Source organism: Callorhinus ursinus, unplaced genomic scaffold (assembly GCF_003265705.2).
Source record: "Callorhinus ursinus isolate GAN/ISIS: 27379988/994484 unplaced genomic scaffold, GSC_fseal_2.0 scaffold16, whole genome shotgun sequence".
NCBI lineage: Eukaryota > Metazoa > Chordata > Mammalia > Carnivora > Otariidae > Callorhinus > Callorhinus ursinus.
This window is the reverse complement of record NW_027397078.1, coordinates 16,699,393-16,712,492: the sequence shown is the minus strand read 5'-3', so window position 1 is coordinate 16,712,492 and position 13,100 is coordinate 16,699,393. Positions and strand designations below refer to the sequence as shown.

Here is a 13,100-nt window from a genome sequence, read left to right as displayed (position 1 = left end):
TAGACAAACACCATTTTCTTATATTTCTTATAAAGATGCTTTTCTTTGGTTAAAAAATGTAGTTCATATTAAAGGCAGGATTGACTGGTAACAACTAGAACTATCTATTAATCATGGTCTTTGATAGGAAATTAATCAATTGGGACAAATGTCTATTTTTGAACAAGGACTGAAAAAGCCAAGCTTTAGCTTGATTTAATTTTCTCTTTTTCACTATCCGTATTTGTGGTAATGACTAATAATGACTAGCACTTACATAGCAAACACACCTGGAAAAGGATGAAACATTTATTTACTTGACACAAATGAAAAGAACAAATCTAAACTGTTTACTCCTCTGAGGAATACTGAGAAGTAACATGATTAGAGGTAGATATAAAATGAACTGTATCTCTGGAAATTTTGATACAGTCATTTGTATATTGCAAGTTTCACTCTATTTTTACTTTCATACTGTTTATTTTTTTTAAATAACCCCTGGAGCCCTGTGATCAATATCACTTTATTCCTCTATTAAAGCTTTTCTACATATATATGTATATTTTACATACATACATACATACATTTTAGAGAGGGAGAGAGAGAGACAAAGAGAGAGAGAGAGAGAATCTTAAGCAGGGTCCACACCCAGTGTGGAGCCCAACACAGGGCTCGATTTCACAACCCTCAGATCATGACCTGAGCTGAAATCAAGAGTTGATGCTGAACTGACTGAGCCACCCAGGTGCCCCTACATATATTTTTAAATGTAATTATTTTCTAGGTAAAGTGGATCAGAATGTTTTGTTATTAAAATGGACTTAACTGAAATTCATTTTTTGGCAAAATTTCTCATTGTCTTTATAAAATGTTTTAGTTTCTGTATGTACTGTTTTATAATATCTAGGCATTAACAAATTAAAATAGTTATTGTTTACACATAAGTGGCAAAATAGGATGCAAAAATTTAAATTTATTCAACAAAATGAAAATAGGTTATTATGACTATAGGAATGTGTAATATATACTATCTGTAAAATTACACCAAATATCGTAGACATTTAACTAGTTCTGAAACAATATAAACAGTTTCCTGTGTTACCTAATCACAGATGTTCCATGATAAAGAAGGGGTTGGAAAAAAATTTGAAAATATAGCATCTACTTTTCCAAAAAGGGCAAAAAGCAAAGCAAAAACTCTCACACAGTTTCTTTAAATAAAAAGAAATCCCAGTTTTTTACTTTTAAAGGAGCATTGGGGGAAAAAAATGGGAAACCATGTTTTTTTTTTTCCCTTGTTTTTAGCCTTTTAACTGCAGAAAAATCAGTTGAGCTTCACTAAAAAGTTAAAAAAAACAGTATTTATTCTGGATCAACTTTTATGTTTAAATAGAGAACAATGTGTCCTCAAATAAGTCACATAACCTTTTTAGGATTCAGTGTTTTAATCTAGAAGATGTGAGAGTAATTTAGCTTCGTTAGGACCCTTCCATTTGAATAATCCCATGAGTCTACAAAATAAATGTTCCATTATTTCACCTTTAAATTAAGTATAGGAAGAATACAGTATGATTCAAAAGTGAATACTGATAAAACATATTTTGGTTCTATATAATGGGTAGTTGAAAAAATATCTGCACGTAATGAGTAGAAAGAGCAATGAAGAATAAAGAAAGCAGGCACAAAGTGACAAAGCCAGAAAATGAAAGAGATTAGAAGGTAGAGAGTCAGAAGAAGAGAGAACAGGAAATAACGTGTCACATACACTAACCTGGGCAAAACAAAAATGACAGATATACACACAGATAAGTAGATTTATGATAGACACAGAGAGATGCCAATTCATATGCAAAGACACACATAACATGGAAATAGGAAGAGAGTGACAGTGATGGGAAGAGGTAGGAAGGGAGAATTCCCTACACACACACACACACACACACACACACACACACACACACACACACACGCCCCACAGGAGTTCAGAGAACATATAAAAAGATATGAAGAGTGATAAATATTCAAAACAATACAGAGTCAGACACGTGTGTGAGTATTACAGAGTGAGACACTTAGAAACACACACACAGGCTAGCTTTAAAAACATTCCCATTTTGTGGATATCAAAGGTATTATTACTAAAAGACTGTAAAGGTCAAGATATGTATTAGATGAAAACAAGGATTTCACTTCATGATCCTTATCTGGGGTAGCCATAAACTTAAACCAAGGACTGTATTAACCTTTAGAGCAACATTTCCCATCTCTGCTACAAAGAGAAGCTATCCAGGTCAAGACAAGTTAACACAGTTTTGCAATGAACTCATTACAGGGTCCATCACTCCTGTAAAGGAATAACTGTATTACCTCCAAATGCTGTTTTCTTTATTCATTAATGAAACACAAAGGTCCCAAAGCAATTGCTAAATTGGCTAATATGCACGATATAGCACATTAGAGTTAGTGGGGAGAAAGGCACCTGCTGCTTGGGATTGTGACATGACATTTTTGGAGAAGCTACATGTTAAGGAATTGCCGTATTTATATCCCAGCAACCCTGAATTACTAGTTACAATTATACTACTTATTAGATGGAGGAGGGGGCTAGAGAATAAAAGGGAGGGGTGCCCATTATTTATTCTCTCTAGCCTGGGAATTTGAGGTTTAATGATGATCAAGACAGAGTCTCAAAGATGAGACAATCTTTCTTTACTTTTTAAAAAACTGCTGACTTGTTTACTGACTTAAATTTGGCACTGATTATTTTCTATTCTTAATTTAAACCAAGAGGGATAGGGTGGCATAAGGACTGAGAAGAGACAATTAAGTAATTTTTATTATGACTAATGAATAAGATTAAGTTATTCATTTTATTCTTCTTATTCATTCATTCTTAATATTTGTTCTTTTTATTTATAACATTATGATATAGTAATATAATTCAAGATGGTATTCATAGTCATAGCTTTAATTTTGTATCGTAAAAAATTTTTGACTTTTTATTCTGGTGTGGAACAGATAACACCTTGACCCATGTCCTATAAAGCTGCTACTGTATGTTTCAGAGCTTTTTAAAAAAAAAATTTATTTATTTATTTGAGAGAGAGAAAAAGAGCATGAGTGGGAGGGAATGGTAGAGGGAGAGGGAGAAGCAGGCTCCCTGCAAAGCAGGGAGTCTGATGTGGGGTTCGATCCCAGGACCCTGAGGTCGTGACCTGAGCTGAAGGCAGATGCTTAACTGACTGAGCCACCCAGTCACCCTGTTTCATAGTTTAAAACAGTTCTCTTCACATTTCCTACAATTATAATTTTTGTGTTCCTATTGTGATACCAAGATGTACTGAGACATGAAAGATTTTGGGGCATCTTTCCTCCTTGTTTTCTTCTCATGGGTTTTGTTTTGTTAGTTTTGTTGATCAGATTATATTTATAAGTGAAATCATGCAGTATTTTTCTTTGTCTCATCTCACTGAGCCCAATTCCTTCAAGGTCCACCCATGTTGTCACAAATGGCAAGATTTCATTCTCTTTTAATGGCTGACTAGCATTCCATTGTAAACATATATATACCACATCTTCAACTATTCATCCACTGATGGACACTTAGTTTGTTTCCATATCTTGACTACAGTAAATGCTACAATAAACATAGGGGTGTATATGTATTTTTGGTTTAGTGTTTTCATTTTCTTCAGATAAATGCCCAGAAGTAGATGCTAGATCAGATGATACTTAAAAAAAATTTCTGAGCAACTTTCATATTATTTTCCATAGTGGATGCCCCAATTCACATTCCTACCAACAGGGCATTAGGGTTCCCTTTTCTCCATATCCTCTCCAACACTTGTTATTTCTTGTCTTTTTGATAATAGCTATTTTAATATGCATGAGGTGGTATCTCATTGTGGTTTTGCTTTCCATTTTCCTGATGATTAGTGATGTTGAGCATCTTTTCATGTGCCCATCGGCCATCTGTATGTCTTCTTTAGAAAAATATTCAAGTCCTCTGTCATTTTTTCATTAGGTTGTTTTCTTGCTGTGGAGTTGCTGGAATTCTTTATATATTTGGGGTATGAACCTCTTATTGAATTTATGAATTGAAAATTCAGTAGGTTGCCTTTTAATTTTGTTGGGGGTTGCCTTTGCTGTGCAGAAGCTTTTTAGTTTGATGTAGTCCCATTTGTTTATTTTTGCTTTTGTTGCATTTGCTTTTGGAGTCAGATCTAAAAAATCATCAAGACCATTGTTAAAGAACTTCAGGCTTATAGTTTCTTTTAGAAGTTTTATGATTTCAAGCCCCATGTTCAAGTTTTCAATCGATTTTGAATAAATTTTTGTGTATGTTGTAAGGGAGTGGTCCAGATTCATTCTTTTGCACGTGGCTATCTAGTTTTTCTAACACCATTTATTGAAGAGACTGTCCTTTCCCCATTGTTTTGTTGTAAATTTTTGTAAATTGACAATATATACGAGGGTTTATTTCTGGGTTCTCTATTCTGTTCCATTCATCTGTCTATTTTTATACCAATACCCCAGTATTTTGATTAATATAGTTTTGCAATATAATTTGAAATGAGGGAGCATGATGCCTCTGGTTTTGTTTTTCTTTCTCAAGACTGTTTTGGCTATTGGGGTTCTTTTGTGATTTCACACAAGTTTTTGGTTTGTTTGTGACATTTTGGTGAAAATGTCATTGGAATTTTTTTTTAATTAAGGTTTTTAATTTATTTTGACACATCTCGAGAGAAAGAGGGAGGGAGGGAGGGAGAGAGGGAGAGAGGGGGAGGGGGGGAGAGAGAGAGAGCGAGAGCACAAGAGAGGGAACACAAGCAGGGGGAGTGGGAGAGGGAGAAGCAGGCTTCCCGCTGAGCAGGGAGCCCGATGCGGGGCTTGATCCCAGGACCCTGGGATCATGACCTGAGCTGAAGGCAGATGCTTAATGACTGAGCCACCCAGGTGCCCTTCACTGGAATTTTGATAGGGATTTTAATGAATCTGTAGATTGCTTTGGGTAGTATATTTTATTTTTATTTTTATTTCTTTTTAAAGATTTTATTTATTTATTTGAGAGAGAGAGAATGAGAGATAGAGAGCACGAGAGGGAAGAGGGTCAGAGGGAGAAGCAGACTCCCTGCCGAGCAGGGAGCCCGATGTGGGACTCGATCCCGGGACTCCAGAATCATGACCTGAGCCGAAGGCAGTCGCTTAACCAACTGAGCCACCCAGGCGCCCTTGGGTAGTATATTTTAACAAAATTAATTTTTCCAATCCATGAACATGGAATATCTTTCCATTTATTTGTGTCTTCTTCAGTATCCTTCATCAGTATTTTATAGTTTTCAGAGCACAGGTTTTTCACCTCCTTGGTTAAGCTTATTACTAGGTATTTCATTCTTTTTGATGAAATTGTAAATGGAACTGTTTTTTAAATTTCTCTTTCTGATAGTTCATTGTTAGTATATACAAATGCAACAGGTTTTTGTAGATTTATTTTGTACCTTGCAAGTTTATTAAATGTTTCTTAGTTCTTTTTTTAAAAGATTTTATTTATTTGTCAGAGAGAGAGAGAGAGAGAGCACAAGCAGAGGAAGCAGCGGGCAGAGCAGGCAGAGGGAGAAGCAGGCTCCCCAGTGAGCAAGGAGTCCAATGCAGGACTCAATCTGAGAATCCTGAGATCGCGACCCGAGATGGAAGCATCCACTTAACTGACTAAGCCACCCAGGTGTCCCTCTTTCTTAGTTCTAACAGTTTTAGGGTAGTCTTTAGAGTTTTCTCCAAATTCTATATAGAATATAAATATAAATTCTATATAAAATCATGTTCTCCAAAAATGATGACAATTTTATTTCTTCCTTTTCACTTTGAATACATTTTACTTCTTTTTCCTGCTTAACTGCTGTGGCTAAAACTTCCAATACTGTGTTGAATAAAAGTGGCAAAGGTGGGCATTCTTGTCTTGTTCTTGATCTTGGAGAAAAAGCTTTCAGCTTTTCACCATTGAGTATGATGTTAGCTGTGGGTTTATGATATATGGCTTTCATTATGTTGAGGTATGTTCCATCTATACTCACTTTGTTGAGAGTTTTTGGTCATAAATGGATGCTGAATTTTGTCAAATGCTTTTTTTCCATTTATTGAGATGAACATGTAATTTTTACGCTTCATTTTGTTAATGTGTTTTATCACATTGGTTTGTGGATGTAGAACTATTCTTGAATCCCTGGAATAAATCCCACTTGACCACACTGTATGATCATTTTAATGTATTGTTTAATTAAGCTTGCTAATATTTTGTTGGGGATTTTTGCATATATGTTCGTCAGGAATATTGGCCTGTAATTTTTTCTCCTCTCCTCTCCCCTCCCCTTCCTTTCTTCACTCTCCCTTTCCTCCCTCCCTTCCTTCCTTTATATACGTGGTATCTTTAGTTTTGGTATCAGGGTAATGCTGGCCTCATAAAATGAGTTTGGATGAGGTAAAACTGTATCACTATGAACATCCCTCTTAGAACTGCTTTTGCTACATCCCACAGATTTTGGATTGTTATATCTCTATTGTAATTTGTCTCAAAGTATTTTTTTTTATTTCACCTTTGATTTCCTCATTGACCCATTGGTTATGGAGTAGAATATTGTCTAATCACCACATATTTGTGATTTTTCCATTTTTCTTCTTGTAATTGCTCTCTAGTTTCAGATCATTGTGGTTCGAAAATATGCTTGATATGATTTCAGTCTTCTTAAATTTATTGAGATTTGACATACTTAAGCATGTAACATGTAATCTACCCTGGATAATGTCCCAGGTACACTTGAGAATACACAACCTGCTACTTTGGATGGAATATTCTGTATATATCTATTAAGTCTGTCAGTCTGATGTGTCAAGGCCAATGTTCCCTTACTGATTTTCTGTCTTAATGACCTATTCACTGGTGTAAGTAGGGTATTAAAGTCCCCTGCTATTATTATATTTTGTATTTCTGTCTATTTCTTCCTTTAGGTCTGTTACTGTTTGCTCTATAGACTCAAGCACTAAGTATGTTGGGTGCATAAATATTTCATGTTATATCCTCTTGTTGGACTGACTCCTTTACCACCATTCAATGCCCTTATTTGTCTTTTACTACAGTCTTCATTTTAATCTCTTTTGTCTGATAAGTATAGGTATCCCAGCTTTCTTTTGGTTTCCATTAGCATAAAATATTGCTTTGCATCCCTTCACTTTCAGTCTCAGTGTGTTCTTACATCTTAGGTGAGTCTCTTTTAGACAGTATATATATGGGTCGTCTACGGCCATACCACCCTGAACGCGCCCGATCTTGTCTGATCTTGGAAGCTAAGCAGGGTCGGGCTTGGTTAGTACTTGGATGGGAGACAGTATATATATGGGTCTTGTTTTCATTTATCTGTTCATCTACTCCACATCTTTTGATTGGAACATTTAGTCCATTTACATTTAAAGTAATTATTGATAGGTATATACTTATTGTCATTTTGTTAATTGTTTTTCAATTGTTTAGTAGTTCTTCTGTTCCTTTCTTTCTCTATTCCCTTGTGGTCTGATGCCTTTCTTTAATGTTATGTTTAGATTCTTCTCTCATTATCTTCTGTGTATCTGCTCTAGTTGCTTGCTTTGTCGGTACATGGGGCTCTCACAACATCCTATATATCTAGCAGTCTATTTTAAGTTGATAACTTAAATATGAATGCATTCTAAAACTTGACTTTCTCACACTCCCATTTTATATTTTATTGTCACATTTTACATCTTTTACTTTATATGTCCTTTAAATAATTATTGCAGTTTTTATTATTTTTATTACTTTTGTCTTTTAACCTTCATGCTAGCTTTATAAGTGATTATTCTACTATGTTTCCTATATATTTACCATTACCAGTGAGATTTGTACTTTCATGTTTTGTTACTAATTAGCGCCCTTCCTTTTCAGGTTAAAGAAATCCTTGTAACATTTCTTATAAGACCAGGTTAATGGTGATGAACTCCTTTAGTTTCTGCTTACCTGGAAAACTCTTTATTTCTCCTTCAATTCTGCATGATGACCTTCCCAGGTAAAGTATTCTTGGTTGGAAGTTTTTTCCTCTCAGCATTTTGAATATATCATGACCCTTTCTTCTGGTCTGCAAAGTTTCTACTGAAAAACCTGCTGAGATTCTTATGGGAGTTCACTTGTACATAAAACATGTTTTTTCTTGTTGCTTTTAAGATTCTTTCTTTATCTTTACTTTTGACATTTTAATTATAATGTGTCTTATTGTGAATATCTTTGAGTTCATTTTATTTGTAACTCTCTGGGATTCCTGGATCTGGATGTTTATTTCCTTCTCCAGGTTAGGTGAGTTTCCTGCCATTATTTCTTAAAATAATTTTTCTGCCCCTTTCTCTCTCTCTTCTTTTGGACCTCTATAGTGTGAATGCTATTCTACTTGATACTGTCCCAAGGTGCCTTAAGTTATATTAACTTTTTCAAATTCTTTTTTTCTATATGCCACTCTGTTTGGGTGAGCTCCACTGCACTGTATTCTAGCTCACTCATTCTTTCTTCTGTTTTGTCTTGTCTGCTGTTGAATGCCTCTAGTATGGTTCCCAGTTCTGTTTTTGTATTCTTCAGCTCTGTGACTACTGTTTGGTACTTCCTTATATCTTTTATCTCTTTGTTGAATTTCTCACTACATTCATCCATTCGCCCAAGTTTGGTGAGCAAATTTATCACTATTCCTTTTTTTTTTCCTTAAAGATTTATTTATTTATTTGGGAGAGCGAGAATGAGAGAGAGAGAGTACATGAGAGGGGGGAGGGTCAGAGGGAGAAGCAGACTCCCTGCTGAGCAGGGAGCCCGATGTGGGACTCGATCCCGGGACTCCAGGATCATGACCTGAGCCGAAGGCAGTCGCTTAACCAACTGAGCCACCCAGGCGCCCTCACTATTCCTTTAAGCTCTTTAACAGGTAAATTACTTAATTCCATCTCATTATTATTTCTTTTTCTGAGGTTTTATCTTGTTTGTTCCTTTGGAACATATTCCTCTATTTCCTCATGTTACATGACTTTTTATGTTTGTTTCTGCATGTTAGAAGAAAGGGCTACCCCTCTCTGCCTTGAAGGAATGACCCTGTGTAGGAGATGAACCTTGTTCAACTTTGCCCTAACTCTTGGTTTTTTCTTGAATCTCTACAATTGTCTAAGCAGCCTGATTTATTCTTGATAGGTTCCAGTCATTGAGAATGTGCCAAGACCTGTTATTGTTCTCAAGAGAGGGATCTCAGTCAGCTCTTAGTTTTAGGCTGATTGGGAGCCAGATTCTCAGGCTGCAGCTTTTAAAGTGTGTGAATATATACAGTCCTATGGGGTCATAATCATGAACCCTGATGCCATTCAGACCAGGAGATCCAGAAGTGTTCTCTGGGTGACTGTTACAAAAAAAAAAAAAAATGGCACGAGATAAGTATATCAAGTCATTTCTGAGAGGTACTGGTGAGGTACAGTGTGATTGTGAGAAAGGACACAGATGGTGTCCCCTGACCTACCTTCCCTAAAAGTCCATCTGTAGCCTCTACATCTGTGGCAAACCTGGAGCCTGTCCCTCAGGGTGAAGCTCTAGGAAAATAGCCTTTCTTGGAGAAAGACTAGGGTGTATTTCAGTCTGCTGTCTGTGCTGTGCCCTTGGGGTGACAGCCTGCCAAAAAATGATCTCCCTGATTGTTATAGTCCCAAGGGACTCAGAAATGCAAGCCTTCCTGGCCACCAAAGTTAGGCAATCAAGGAGAGTTCCCTGTGTGGCCAGCATGCACCTGCTGACTTTAGCAAGGTAGCTGGAGAGCAGAGGAATGAGGCACACCTGCTGCCTTTGGCAAGGCAGTGGGAGAGTGTAGGAACCACATGTTGCCCATGGCTTTGGCAGGGTAGCAGGAGAATGCAAGGGCAGGGCACACCTGCCGCCTTTAGCAGGGTAGTCAAAGATTTCAGCAACTATGTAAGCCTGCCTGTGCTAGCAAGGGAGAGTGCAAAAGTGGCACCCACCAGCACTTCCATCTGGGAGAGATTCCAAGGCAATCCATGCCCCTTTAGCTGATTCTTGAAGATTAGCAAATGGGTCTCCTTCACAAACAGTCTAAGCATTTTCCAAACCTTTGCCATTGTGCTGAGCTGTAGGGCAAGTGAGTCTGTGCATGAGCCCTTTAACAGCAGTGCCTCAGTTCCCTGCAGCCCTTTGGGTATCTCCTGGATGTAGACCCATTGTTTTTCAAAGCTAGATGTTTTGGGGGCTCATCTCTCCAGTGCAGGTCCCATGGATTAAGGTGACTGAATGAAACCCTTTCTCCTCAGGTAGAAGTTCCCGTTCTGTGAAATCCATCCTGATTGTGGGTTGCCACGCCAGTGGTGATGTTTTTGGAGAGACAGTGTCTCTGACTCTCTTTACCTGTCTTGATGTGGCACTTTTATCCTTTGTTGTGGAGGAACTGTTCAGCTAGTTTTCAGGTGTTTTTCAGAGGGAACTATTTCATATGTAGCTGTATATTCACTGTGTCCATTGGAGGAGGTGAGTTCAGGATCTTCCCATGCCACCGCATTGTATACCACCCCCCTGACAGTGAAGTTCCTGGTATTCTTTCCCATCATCTACATACAGAAACTTTTCTCAGTATAACGTTTCCATACCTATCAATTTAGTTGGGTGCTGATAAACAACAAGCAATTCTTAAGAAGTAACTGTGCCATTTTTGAAATAAGGCATTTTGTATTATGTGAAAATTAGAGTTCAGCAATATCTTCTTGGCATGGATTTGCCACTGGTTTAAAGGATAACAGTTTGCTTTATATTCTGGATGGAACAAAATTAACAGGTATTAAATATGCTCAATAAGGCAGTAGAACTGTGGTTAAAAATGGATATGAGGTTTTATAACATTTCTGGAAGGTCAAAAGCACATATAAGTAGAACTACATGAATACATATACAGTAAGGGAGAACTAGCCTTAGGTATTCGGGGATCTGACCTTGGCAGAATCTGGAGATTGGAGGAAAATGCCATGATGCCTGGGGCTAACAAGTGGGTTAAAATTCGGGTACTTAAAGTTTATAGATGGAACTTTGCCCCTAGCTCAAAACTACCACAATGAATGGTCTTCCCTTAACATTTACTTACAAGCAAAAATAAATATGAATCAAGACAAATAAGTGTGTGTCTCTTATCTAAAGAAATTAAACTTGGCATCTGGAATGAATCTCAGCAGTTGTTGTGGATAACTTAGAATAAAGCCTACTGCAGTACAGAATTTGAAGATCTCTTTTAGCAAGAGGGTCAACTCTGCCTTAGTACACAGAGTAAAATATCTCAGCCAACAAGATGCACCCACAGTCCATTTTCTCATTCTTATACATAAATATATAGAAGACTACTGGCTGTATGAATAAAGTCTACAACCCAAAGAGAGAAAATGACACAGAAATAGACAAATTCTTTGGAAGACACAAAAGCTTACACACAAAGAAAGGAAAAATCTCACCATCCCTGTATCTATTAAAGAAACTGAATCAGTCATCACAAACTTTCCCACAAAAAAATAACTTCATCATCAGATGGATTTACAACTGAATTCTCTGAAACATCTTAGAAAGAAATAATAACAATCTTCAACAATTTCTTCCAGAAAAAAAAGAGAATACTTTTCAACTTGTTTTTATGACTAGTCTAACATTGCTATCAACACTTGAGAAAGATATTATAAAAAAAATTACAGATGATTTTCTGTCATGAACAGTATAAAAATCCTAAACATATTAGAAAATGAATCCAGCAATCTTAAGTAGTACAAGGCATCACGACCAGTATGATTTCTTTAAGGAATCCCAGAGTCGTTTCACATTCCAGAACCAATGGCTGTAGTTTACCGCATTCACACAAAGGAGAAAAGTCATATGCTCAATAAACACAGAAAAACCATTTGAATATATTCAATACCTGTTCAAAACAAAAACATGAACTGAGAAGGAGAAATTCCTTAATTTGATTAAAAGAACCTAAAAATGTCCTATGACAAACATAATATTTAGTGATAAATTATTGAAAGTTTTCCACCTGAGACAGGAAATGAGTCAAAGTTTCTCATTATTGCCACTTCTATTAAACATTGTATTGGAAGCCCCAGTCTATGCAAAAAATAAAATAAAATTCGAAGGACTGAAAAGAGAGAAACTACCTTTGTTTGATGATACAACTGTGCACATAAAAAATGCAAAAGATTCTGAAAACTATTAATATTAATAAGTGAATTTAGCGAGGACAATGAATGTATAATACACAAAAATCCATCCTATTTTTATATACCAACAACAAAGAGAAAAAATTCAAAATGAATTCCATTTATTAAATAGGATCAAAATGTCAAATATCAGGGATGAAGTCTAATAAAAGATATACAGGTCCTCTGGATGGAACACTGCAAAATATAGTGAGAAAAGCATTCAAGAAGACTTAAATAAATGAAGGGATATGTCATTTTCACACATTAGAGGGCTCAATATTGTAAAGATGTTAACTGATCTACAAATTCAACACAATTCCAATCACTACCCTGACAGGCTTCAGTGAAATGACAAGTCAGTTCTAAAATTTATTTGCTAAATCAATGAACCAAAACTAGCAAAGAAAGTGTGGACTAAGAAGAACAAAGATGGAGGGTTTAGATGAGCAGATCCCCCAAATTTAAACAAAACAATTGCATATATGCATACAATGGAACGTTACTCAGCTATAAAAAGGAATCACATTCTGATACCTGCTACAGCATGGATGAACCTTGAAAACATTCCGCTAAGTGAAATAATTTACACACAAAGGGACAGATAGAGTATCAGTCTACTTTTATGAACTTCTAGAACAAGCAAATTCATAGAGACAGTAGATTAGAGATTATGTGGGTGGGTAGCAGGATGTGGAGTTACTGCTTGATGATTACAGAATTTCTGTTTGGAGGGATGAAAATGTTTCGCACAGAGATAATGGTCATGGTTGCACATTGTGAATGTAGTACATGATACTGAATTTCACACTTAAAAATCATGAAAATGACAAATTTTATGTTATATCCTTTTTACC

At 36.3% G+C, this 13,100-nt stretch overlaps 1 protein-coding gene across 2 annotated transcripts in view; it reads right to left on the bottom strand.

The window, feature by feature from the left end:
* DMD (dystrophin) overlaps nucleotides 1-13,100 on the bottom strand; it is a 2,222,747-nt gene that overhangs the window by 764,585 nt on the left and 1,445,062 nt on the right. The window lies entirely within an intron of this gene.